Genomic DNA, 11,171 nt, shown 5'->3' with positions numbered 1-11,171 from the left:
CTTTTATGGACTGGTTCTGTAGGTTCAATTTTCTTAATTATATTTTATTATGAACTTAATAAACGAGCCTACCTCCCATACAACCCTTGAACTCACAGAGATCTGCCTGCCTCTGCCTCCCAGAGTGCTGGGGTTACAAGCAACTATGACTTGGTGCTTTTGTTTTAATAAATTTAAACCTTTTCTATGTAATGTACTTTTGGCAGTTTGGCTATAGTAAACTGTGGTGAAGATCTTTTGTGTTTATGGCCATTTGGTGTTTTATAAACCTCCTGCCCAGGTGTAATAATTAGCTGTAATTGTCAATGTGATATAATTGGGAATCACCTGGGCAGAGAGTTATGGATGTTGCTTTGGCCTGTGGACTTGTTTGTGGGAGCTGTTTCAATGAAGTTAATTGCTGTGGGAGAGCTCAGCCTCCTGTGGCGGCACCGTCCTGCTAAAGTGCTAGCGGCCATCTCCAGCACACAGGGTAAACCAAGGCAGGTGGCAATGTCTGCAAATGACGGTGTTTCCCTACTTCCTTTAATTCTTCATCTTTCAGGCCGGTAGCCTTGATATTTACACTTTCACTCTTAAAGTTCCAGTCTGGTGGCCTTGCTACTTACACATTAACTGTTAAGGGAAAGAGAGGTCCCTGCCAGGACCCTCTGGTTTCCTTGCTGCCCCAGCAGCTCTCTAGCTGAGAACCTTTGTTCCTTAACAACAGGAGGTCTTAGTCAGCCCTGAGGTCAGCACAGAGGGCTTGGAAAAGGAAAAACCTCAGTCCTTTTGACTTGATGGCTTAGCAGTGAGCAGCAGCTTGCTGCGGGCTAGACACCTAATTAGGCAGGGCAATAAAGCACTCTGAGCGCTTATCACTTCCTAAACTTAGAAGCACACGTTTGGCAGACAAAGCAGGCAGATTTTTACAAACCTCACACGCACACGCCTACATACAATCAATAGACAAAACAAGGGCGCTGCCAAAGGCACCATGCATCCACATATACATGAACATACATATATAAATATACACACAGACAGAGAGAGAATATAGACAGACAGTCAGACATATAAGCAGACAGACAGACACACTTTTAGGCACAGGAGGTGGCTTCAACAATTGTTTAATTCTGTCTTGGGTTTTTATACAACCTGGTTAAAAAAAAAGTTCTCTATGGAAAAAATTAACTCATTCAAAAATAGATACAACCATTTCATTAAAAAGGAGTTACAGTAGGACTATCGATCCCAATATCTAACCAGGCACTTTCTTTATTATAAGTTTAAAGCAGTGGTTTTATCTATGGGCTCATTATGAGTTCAAAGCAGAAGTTTTATCTTTTTCTTATTTCAAATGTATATTATGTATTCAAAGCAAGATTTTTATGACAAAGATTTTCTAAGAAACAGGTATCTGTCTTGTCCTGTATAGCTAACCATTTATTTTTTGTTTCTATAGCCATATGGTCTTTCTTACTGGGGAGTACACCTGGGCCAAGTACTTGGACTAAACCTAGAATGAATGTATCTCCTTGAATACTAATTTGCTTGGATCTTGTTTTCCCTCTTGGTGTAAATCTATTTATAATTAGCATAACGTGAGGTAGTTGGACATATTTCATATTTTCCTTTGAGGCACATGCCTGTAACAGGCTCCGTCTGCAGTTCTCCATTTCTGCATGTCTTCCTGCAGGTGTCTAATTTGTTTGCACACATTTTCACAAACCAGTTACCTGAAGGCAGGAGAGCAAGCCATCATACCTGGGTACTGAGCAGGCATAGATAAAGCCACACGCAGGCTGGCCTTGAACTCACAATGATCTGCCTGCCTCTGTCTCCCTGAGTTCTGGGATTAAAGGCGTGCGCCACCACACCCAGCTATATGAAATATTTTTATTTAAAAAATCTGTAACCAGTTTCCTGAAATGTAACAAAAGCATAAACAAACACCCAGAGAGAAGCAAAGACACACTCTTAAAAGAGAGCGCACGCCTGTAATCCCGGCACTCGGGAGGTAGAGGCAGGAGGATCACTGAGAGTCCCAGGCCAGCCTGGTCTACAAAGTGGGTCCAGGACAGCCAGGGCTACACAGAGAAACTCTATCTCAAACCCCCCCCCCAAAAAAAAAGAAAAGAAAAGGAATGCACAGATCATTGTGGACATTTCTCTCACCATTGACAAAATACACATCCAGGGCTTTTGTCTTGCATATTGCCTCGTTAAAAGCAGATACTTCATGGGACTGGAGATTTTCTGGGGCCAGAAAAATGGCACAGCATGTAAAAACACTTGCCACACTGGCCAGATGACCTGAATTCAACCTTCGGCTCCCAAGGTCAAATGAGAACCAACTCTCCCAATACTTATGCTCTGGACTCCACACATGGGCCATGGCACCCACATCATATTATATATGCGTACGTTATAGACATGCAGTAATGATAATAATAATTGTCATTGAAGAGATGGTTCAGCAGTTAAAATTGCTTGCTGCTATTGCATAAAATCCGGCTTCAGTTCCCAGAACTCACCCATGTTGGTTGACGCGACACCTTCTTCTGACTTCTGCAAGCTCCTGCATTCCTGTGGTGCACATATGTACAGTCAGGCACGTGTGCAAACACACACATGCAAAACATTAAATAAAGAAATGTTTTAAGGGCCAGGCGTGGTGGTAGCGCATACAGGTGGATCACTGTGAGTTTGAGGCCAGCCTGGTCTACAAAGCAACTCCAGGACAGCCAACACTAACACAGAGAAACTGTGTCTCAAATAAAAAATAATATATTTATATGTATGTATGTATATTTTAAAATAAACTTTAATTCTAAAAAAGACTATCCGAGTTCACAGACTACCAACAGAGTAGTAACTTGTTCAGTTACTAAACAATAGCTTAGACTCTTCTCTGAGAAGAATGAGGTAAAGAAAATAACCACATCCATGTAGAAAAGCACACAGCTACACAGGATTCATATACAGAAAAGCATACTACATGCAAGTATCCAGCAGGCACATGTCTCATGAGAACAGACAGGCAGGCGAGCAGAGGGCACACAAGCTGCTGTGAACTGAGCCAGCCCTCTGTCAGCACCAGAGCTGCGAAAAGCTCAGGGGTTAGGCTTGCCAGCCTTGAGGTGGTCCTATCCCTCTCTGTAAGTTGCCCTGTGCTTTGACAGAGCTCACACCTCAGGCTTCTGCCTTCCTCCTCCCCCCACCCCCCGCCCCGGAAGGCATAGTTAGTGCAGGGCCAAAGGCATAGTTAGTGCTGGGCCCCACTTGGTGCTTTCTCACCCAGAGCTGCTGGCCAATCAACTGAAGTCATGGTTGACACAGCTGGCCTTGCTCTTCTGTTCTACTGGCTGAGCCCAGCCTCCTCCTAAGGTGACAATAAAGATCTGTGCTGAGAGCCTGAGAGCCCTGGACTCCACGGAGGAGCACACTGCCTGCGGACAGAGGCCATGAAGCCCTTCCTGCCTGCCTTCGTGATCGTCATGCTCCTGGCCCACTTGGTCACAGGTAAATGTGAAATGTTGGGGAGAAAGGCACATTAGTCAGCCTAGACCAGGATCTTCTCCATGAACCCCCTAATGTCAGCCAAGTGAGCCAGCTGTGAGGCAGGGACCTCACTGGAAGGCAGCTGAAGTTTGTCCCAAAGTTCTTTAAGGCCCTCAGAGTGGAGCCTTAGCCGTGATCAGGGCTTGGGAAAGGGAACGAAAACTCAGAACCATCCCCTCCAGAGGCAGAGCAGCTGTGGCTCCTAGAGTTCCTGTGACCACCCCCACCCCTGCTCCCCCGCCCCGTCCCTTCTTCACCCCACCCCCACCCCGGCCATCCAATCTCTTGGGGCCATCTCTGCCCACTTCACTTCCTGGGCCATGAAGGCATCTCTGCTATCCCTCTCCCAAGCTGCACTGTTGTAGTTCTGGTTCCTGGTTTCAGAACTGGAGTGTAGGTGAGGCCAGAGAGGCACTACACATGGACACAGGGGGCTGTTGGAGTCTGTACACAACAGCTGTCTGTCAGGCATTCCTCCCTCCTTCAGGTCGGTCAGCTGATTTTGAGTCAGGCCCCTGCACTGGAGACCAGGCATGCCTGTGGTCTTCCTTGCATCTGCTTCTAAAATTTTGGGCTTGTGGCCTCTCACCCAGCTCACTCTGCCACTTGGGTTTTGCTTCACAATTAACTTGGTTTTTGTTTTGTTTTGTTTTGTTTTTTTGAGATAGGGCCTGCTATGTGGCCTAATCTACCCTCAAGCTCACCATCCTCCTGCCTCTGCCTCCCGGGCACTGATGTTGGAGGCATGGCGCACGACCATGGCCTTTTTTTTTTTTTTTTTTTTTAAGACCATGGCTTTTATTATTTCCTTTTTGTGGGGCTGGGTATCATCACCTTCGGGGCTTCTACTTACTAGTCTTCTGGCACTAGGCTATACCTGCAGCCCTTCTCCACACGCAGTGACACAGATTTCTGGAGTCTAATGGGACATTTTGATGCGCATTCATTGTGTGAGGCACCAGAAAAGGGGCGTTAGAACATAATATCCGTCCCCATAAACACGCACAGCCTTTGTGGCAGGAACCCTCACGCCCTTCCCCCCACAGTCTGGATTCACAGGGCACATGGCTATCAGGGATAGCTCCCCTACCTGAGCTGCAGCCCACGGTCAGCCTGTGGAACTGTCATCTACAGTTTATCCCCACAAAACCTGAACAAAAACCAAGAAGTGGTTTAGAAATAAAGAAACTGGGCAGCACTTCATCTGTACTGACATCTCCAGACATGGAACCAGCCGCTGCACATTTGTAACTGGCTTCTTTAGTCTTCTGTCCTTGATTAGCATGCAGTAATTGTACAGAGTCATTAGGCTTTCTGAATTTCCTCATCACCAACAGAATGGAAAAAGTGTTCAACCGGTTGACAATAGCACAGACTCTTCTCTGAAAAGAAAAATGCCAAGAACAAGAGCATGCGCATGTGTAGACATGGCTAGACAGATTCCATGTGCAGAGGCGTGGGGCACGCACAACACTGTGAGGTAAAAATGGTCCCAGACGAGGAAGAGAGCTAGACAGGTGAACTTCTCCATCTCCACAAGTAAACTGAGAAGTTTGTCTGTCAGTGCCAGGGTTGTTTGCTTCCTCTACATTAACTGCATGTTTGTAGCCTTAATTTTTCTATGTCATTTTCTGACACCATTCAGCGGATAAAGTCCAACCCACCTTCCCACAAACTCCTTTCACCTCTAACCCAACCTCTTATAATCCGCACTCCACATTTGGGTAGAACCTTTTATCTTAACTTGGGAACGTGTCAGGAAAATTGTTATAGTCTGTATTCCTTGAAAGCACAGTTTGCCATAGATGCCTTTATTCTGTCATGTTTTATAGACATATCCACTTGGAGAGTCCCTTCTTGTGCTACTTGGGTGGTTTATAATGTGCAGTCATTGTAAATTATAGCAAACAGCCTGGTTTATGTGTCACTGGGAACTTCTCTCCTATAGGCAAACGTTAGAATTTTTTTTTTTTTTTTTTTGGTTTGACAGGGTTTCTCTGTGTAGCCTTGGCTTGTCCTGGCTGTGAGCTGCCATGTAGCACTTGGAAACTGAAACCAGCACTGAGCCATCTCTCCAGCCCCCTTAAGTATCCACTTTTAGCAAGGCAGTATGCAAGACAAGTCTAGAGTCAGATTCTATCATTAGTAGGACCTCAGAAGTATGGAAAGACTTTGAAAATCTCACCAATCATCAACAAAAGCCCTGGGTGTGCATTTTGTCAATGGTGAGAGAAATGTCCACAATGATTTTGTGCATTCCCCTTTCAAGAACGTGTCGTTGTCTCTTTATTTCTGTTTTTGCTACATTTCAGGAAACTGGTTCCCTCTCCTCCTTTTTTAAAAAATAAACAATATTGGCAGGAGCCTGGGAGAAAGAGTGCTAAGAAGGTAGGCGCTATTGTGATTTTTGAACCAGGGTCTCTCTGTACAGCCACACAGTGCAGTCCTGGCCAGCTTGGAACTCACAGGGATCTGTCTGTTTCTCCCTTCGCCTCTGAGTACTGGGCTTAAAGGCGCTGGCTACCAAGCCCTGCCTGGGCGTGGTTTTATCTATGCCTGCTCAGTACCCAGGCTTGATGCCCTCCTCTCCTCCCTGCAGGTAGCTGGTATGTGAAAAAGTGTGCTAACAAAAAGGGCAACTGCAGGTCAAATTGCAGAAAAGGAGAGCAGCCAGCGAGGCCTGCTAGAGGGATGTGCCCCACGGGAAAATGGTGCTGTATTCTGGACATCCAAGTTCCTTGCGGAGGGAGCTCAAAGCCTTCAGGAGGAAGCCAAGATTCGTCTGGGGGTGCACAGGCGGTGCCAGGTGGGTCGGCAGCCACGGCGGCGCCAGGGGCGACAGCAGGGGCGACAGGGACTGCAGCGCCTGACCAAGGCACTACTGCTGCCGCTTCCTGAAGCCTCAGCCTCAGTTTCTTTACCTAATACCGTTGGTTGAATAAAGCAAAGAGGCATAAGTCGGTGTTGGTTTTCTCTCTATATCCCTTTCCCACAATGCCTCTTTTCAGCCAGGTTTGCCAAGGCAACCTATCTCCTCACTGTGGCCCTTTCTAGGGAGGGGATTTAGAAAGAACTGGGGCATAAGAGGGGTATTCCTCAAGCCCCATCCGGAACTGAGAGCTAGAAGCCCATCTTCCTAACCAACAAGTCCAGACCTTCAGTAGGTCCCTAACCAGGAGTGTCAGGCTGTAATGTACAGGAAGTGTAGGGAGGCACTGCGTAGAAGCTGGTCCTCATGAGCCGTCCTGACCCAGGGTGCAAGAGCAGCCTGGGCACCACTCCAGCGCACAAAACGGGTCGGTTTATTGGCAGCTTCTTGCAGAAGTACTTTTCTAGGAATTAAAAACGGTAGTTCTTTGAGGGACGATCTCACTTGGAAGACTGGGATAGCCTCAAACTCAGGATTTTTTTTTCTGCCTCAGCCATGCAAATGCTGGGATTACAGGTGTGGGTCACCAAACCCAACCACCTGTATGCTTCTGAAGTGATTTGGAACTTAAAAAAAAAAAAAAATCAGTTCCTAGTGCCCACATGGCCTCACCAAACCTTCTGTAACTCCAGCTCAGTGGCTCTAACTCTCTCTTTGGCCTCTGTGGGAACCAGGTACAGACTCAGTGCACATACATAAATATAAGACAAACATCCAGACATATAAATTTTTGGTTTGGGTTTTTTGGTTGTTTGTTTTTGTTGTTTTGGTTTTGGTTTTGAGTTTTTTGTCTGTTTGTTTGTTTGGGTGGGTGGTTTGGTTTTTTTGAGACAGGGTTTCTCCTGTTGTCCTGGTCTCACTTTGTAGATCAGGCTGGCCTCGAACTCACAGAGATTGGCCTGCCTCTGCCTCCTGAGTGCTGGGATTAAAGATGGGCGCTCGGCTATAACATAATTTTCTTAATTCCCTGAAGAATTCTTTGATGAGCACTTCCGTGTGTTTGACTTCCCACACCCGTCCAGGCCCTGATACAGCAGCCTTACTTCATAGACACCCAAACAAATTCTAAGCATTAGAAACCTCAGATACTGTGATGTCATCGAGCCATCTTCTGTCCTCGGAAATCCTGAGTATTAGCTTTTAGCTCAGGTAAGAAGAAAGGAGAACCAAGGACTTTGGTGTGACCGGAAGACTGGGCAAGATACTCAGGTTAAGGAACGAGGTTTTCTAAGTGTTCTGTCCCACCAACAGGACACACAACTGGGAGTGTCCTTGTCTACACTTCCTTTCTCAGCCATAGCCGGATGAAGAGCAGAAGTGTGCTCAGCTGTGCTTTCTGGGCACCTGCAGTTGTCATGTTTGTTAATCCGTCTGATTACTAGGGGATGACAGAGTGGCACTGAGTATCTTCTTCCCCATCCCTGTCATACTAACATACTTCTAATTAAAAAGAAGAAGAAGAAGAAGAAGAAGAAGAAGAAGAAGAAGAAGAAGAAGAAGAAGAAGAAGAAGAAGAAGAAGAAGGGGTAGGGAGGTTCCGAGTAGAGTCACGTGTGCAGAAGCATGAGTTTGGTCCTCCAGGACCCACAAAACCACAGCATGAGCACAAGCACATGTGGAACCCAGTGTTGTGGGCACAAGCACACATGGCACCCAGCATTGTGGGCACAAGCACACGTGGAACCCAGCATTGTGGGCACAAGGACATGTGGAACCCAACGTTGTGAGCATAAGCACACGTGGAACCCAGTGTTGTAGGCACAAGCACACGTGGAACCCAGCGTTGTGGGCACAAGCACACGTGGAACCCAGTGTTGTGAGGAGTAGAGACACGAGGATTGCTTGGGCTTCAGGTTCAGTGAGAGACCCTAACTCAAAGGACTAAGTGGAAAGTGACAGACACAATGTTCTCTGGCATATGGGCACCGTGACCACACACACACACACACACACACACACACACACACACACACACACACACGATTAGTTTATGCTTTGGCCTCCTATGAAACCAAAGATTTACCGTAGACACCTAACAGTGGAAGGAAAATGTTAGTACAGCAGTCATCTCCTGTGTGAGTCTACAGTGCCACCAGCATACAGTCCTTTTCCTTCACTTGGTCCTGTTCCTACCAGGTCCGGATGCATCCTCCCCTCTCTAATGCATGTCCTGGTTTCTGTCTCCACTGTCCCCCTTCAGCCCCTTCCAGATGAAGGATCAGCCATTGTGACACCCAGTGGGGGTATTACCACAGCCTCCCACTGTTCTCTCTGTATTCCTTACACAAATCTAACCACCGATCCCCACTCTGGTGTGTTCCCAGAGCCATCGTGTTGCCTGCTGTGCTTAGGACCTCAGTGCCATGCCCTTCCCATTCCTCTCCACAAGGCAACTTGAATTCTACAACACATCCTTCCTTAGGATGGATTTGAAGTCACTGGATTGCTATGGGCTTCCAGATGGTCTCTTTCCACTTGCCCCTGCCTGGGTCGGAGGTCGGGGAGAATCCTTATAATTCTTGTTCAGGGCATAGATAACCACACTGTAGAAATCTGCAACTTCCAAGGCACCACCATTACGATTAACCTACAGGTCTATGCCATCATATTGGACTCTGTGTTTCTGCTCATGAAATTTGCTTAATAGGGAGAATCATTCCATTTTTTTTCTTTTATCACCCCTAACTAGAATTTGTATTCACTCTTTTTAAAAATTTTTTAAAATTAAGTGTGTGCACAGGTAAGTGCAGGTATTAGAAGAGTCCAGAAAAAAGGGGCCAGGTCCCCTGGAGCTGAAGTTTTAGGTGTTTGTGAGCTCCCTGATGTGGGTGCTGAGAAATGAATTCAGGTCCTCTGCAATAGCAGTGTGTACTTTTAATGACTGGGCCGTATCTCCAGCCCTTAAAGATTTTATTTTTATAAGTTATATTTATTTTTAATTGCGTGCCTGTATGTGGGCATGTGTGTATACGAATATGGGCCCAGAGAGGACAGATGAGGAAGTCAGATTTCCTGGAACTGGCTTATAAGCAGTTGTGAACCGCCCAACTCAGGTCTTCTGCAAGAGTGGCATGTTATTCAGGATTCTCCAGAGGAACAGAACTGATAGAATGAATCTGTATGCTATAAAAGGTATCGATTAGACTGGCTTACAGGCTGTGGTCTGGCTAGTCCAACAATGGCTGGCTCCTGAGGGGAAGGTCAAGAATCCAGTAGTTGTTCAGTTCACAAGGCTGGATGTCTCAGCTGCTCTTTAGTCTATGTTGGAATTCCAAGGAAGGAGCACCTCAGCAGCAGGACAGATGAATGCGCCAGCAAGAGTGAGGCGAGCAGGCAAAGACCAAAAGCTCCCTTCTTCCATATCCTTCTCTACAGGCTGCCACCAGAAGGTGTGATCCAGATTTACTATGGCTTTTCCAACCTCCAATGATCAAGACTGAGGGTGGGTCTCCCCGCCTTAAATAATGCAATCAAGAAAAATTCCTCACAGGTATGCCCACCTGTTTTAGTCGATTCCAGCTGTAGCCGAGTTGACCACCAAGACTAGTCATCACCCACAGTATGCCCTCTTACCCACTGTGCCATATCCTCAGACATGTAGGCTCTCTATTAAGTCTTATTGGTGAAGTAAATGGAGTTCTTGACGGGTGTTATGGAAATCGTACCTTCATTTATTGTAGCTCTTCCCCGGGGAAACAAGCTTCCATGTCCTTCTAAAGACATATCTATGCTCTATGGGACTGCATTTGTCACCGCTGGTAGGAGAACTGTTCCTCCCGTACCCATGGCTGTCTTTGTAGACAAGACAGAACTTGCACAACAGTGTGGGTGGAAGAAAACAGGTCACTTCAGCAGAGAAGGTAGAGGGAGAACGCACAAGGGCTTTGGGGTCTTACATGTCCAAGATCAGTTCCAGGTCACATCAGATGTTCGTTTTTTAGACTAGGGCAAGTGATATCCCATCTTTGAGTGTATATTTTTGAACATGAGGAACATGGAACATATTTCCTTCCACCGAAGGGACGTTGGTAATGGTAAGGGTAGTGTATTGAGTTAAGCATACCACAGGGACTTAGTTAAGGCACGCTGCTCATTCCTGGATGAGTTAGCAAGAACTTTGCTGATAGCCCTGCCTGCTGGACTCTGTGTGGGTATGTGTGATGACAAGCTGTGCCTCCCCTGAAGGGAAACACATTACCACACAGCGGAGTATGAAAGGTGAGGGCCCGTGGGCTCTCTCTGAACAGCCAGGTGCTGTTTGAAAGGCTCTCGGGGGCACTTGATGTGCTTGCTCCTCACTAATTAGTGGATCACTGCCTCAAAAGCACCTTAGGCCTGTGAGTAGGGACTCTAAGCCAAGGACTAGCACAGACTCTTCTCTTTGTGCCTCACATCCCACTCTTCCTCATACATACTTGAACTTAAGGAAAAAAATGCCTTTGCTGCTGTGGTAAAAGCATCAAAGAAACTAGTAACACAAAGAAGAAACCTCTTACACTCTGAAAGGCAGATACAGGTGCCTAGTGTCTCCACTCTTACTCAGTATAGTGTTTGGAGTCTTTTTCTTTTTCTTTCTTTCTTTCTTTCTTTGTTTGTTTGGTTTTGGTTTTTCAAGACAGGATTTCTCGGTGTAGCCTTGACTGTTCCAGACTCTCTTTGTAGACCAGGCTGGCCTCGAACTCACAGCCATCCACCAGCC

The sequence above is a fragment of the Acomys russatus genome, chromosome 4 (assembly GCF_903995435.1).
Source record: "Acomys russatus chromosome 4, mAcoRus1.1, whole genome shotgun sequence".
Lineage (NCBI taxonomy): Eukaryota > Metazoa > Chordata > Mammalia > Rodentia > Muridae > Acomys > Acomys russatus.
Note: the sequence above shows the minus strand (reverse complement) of the source record.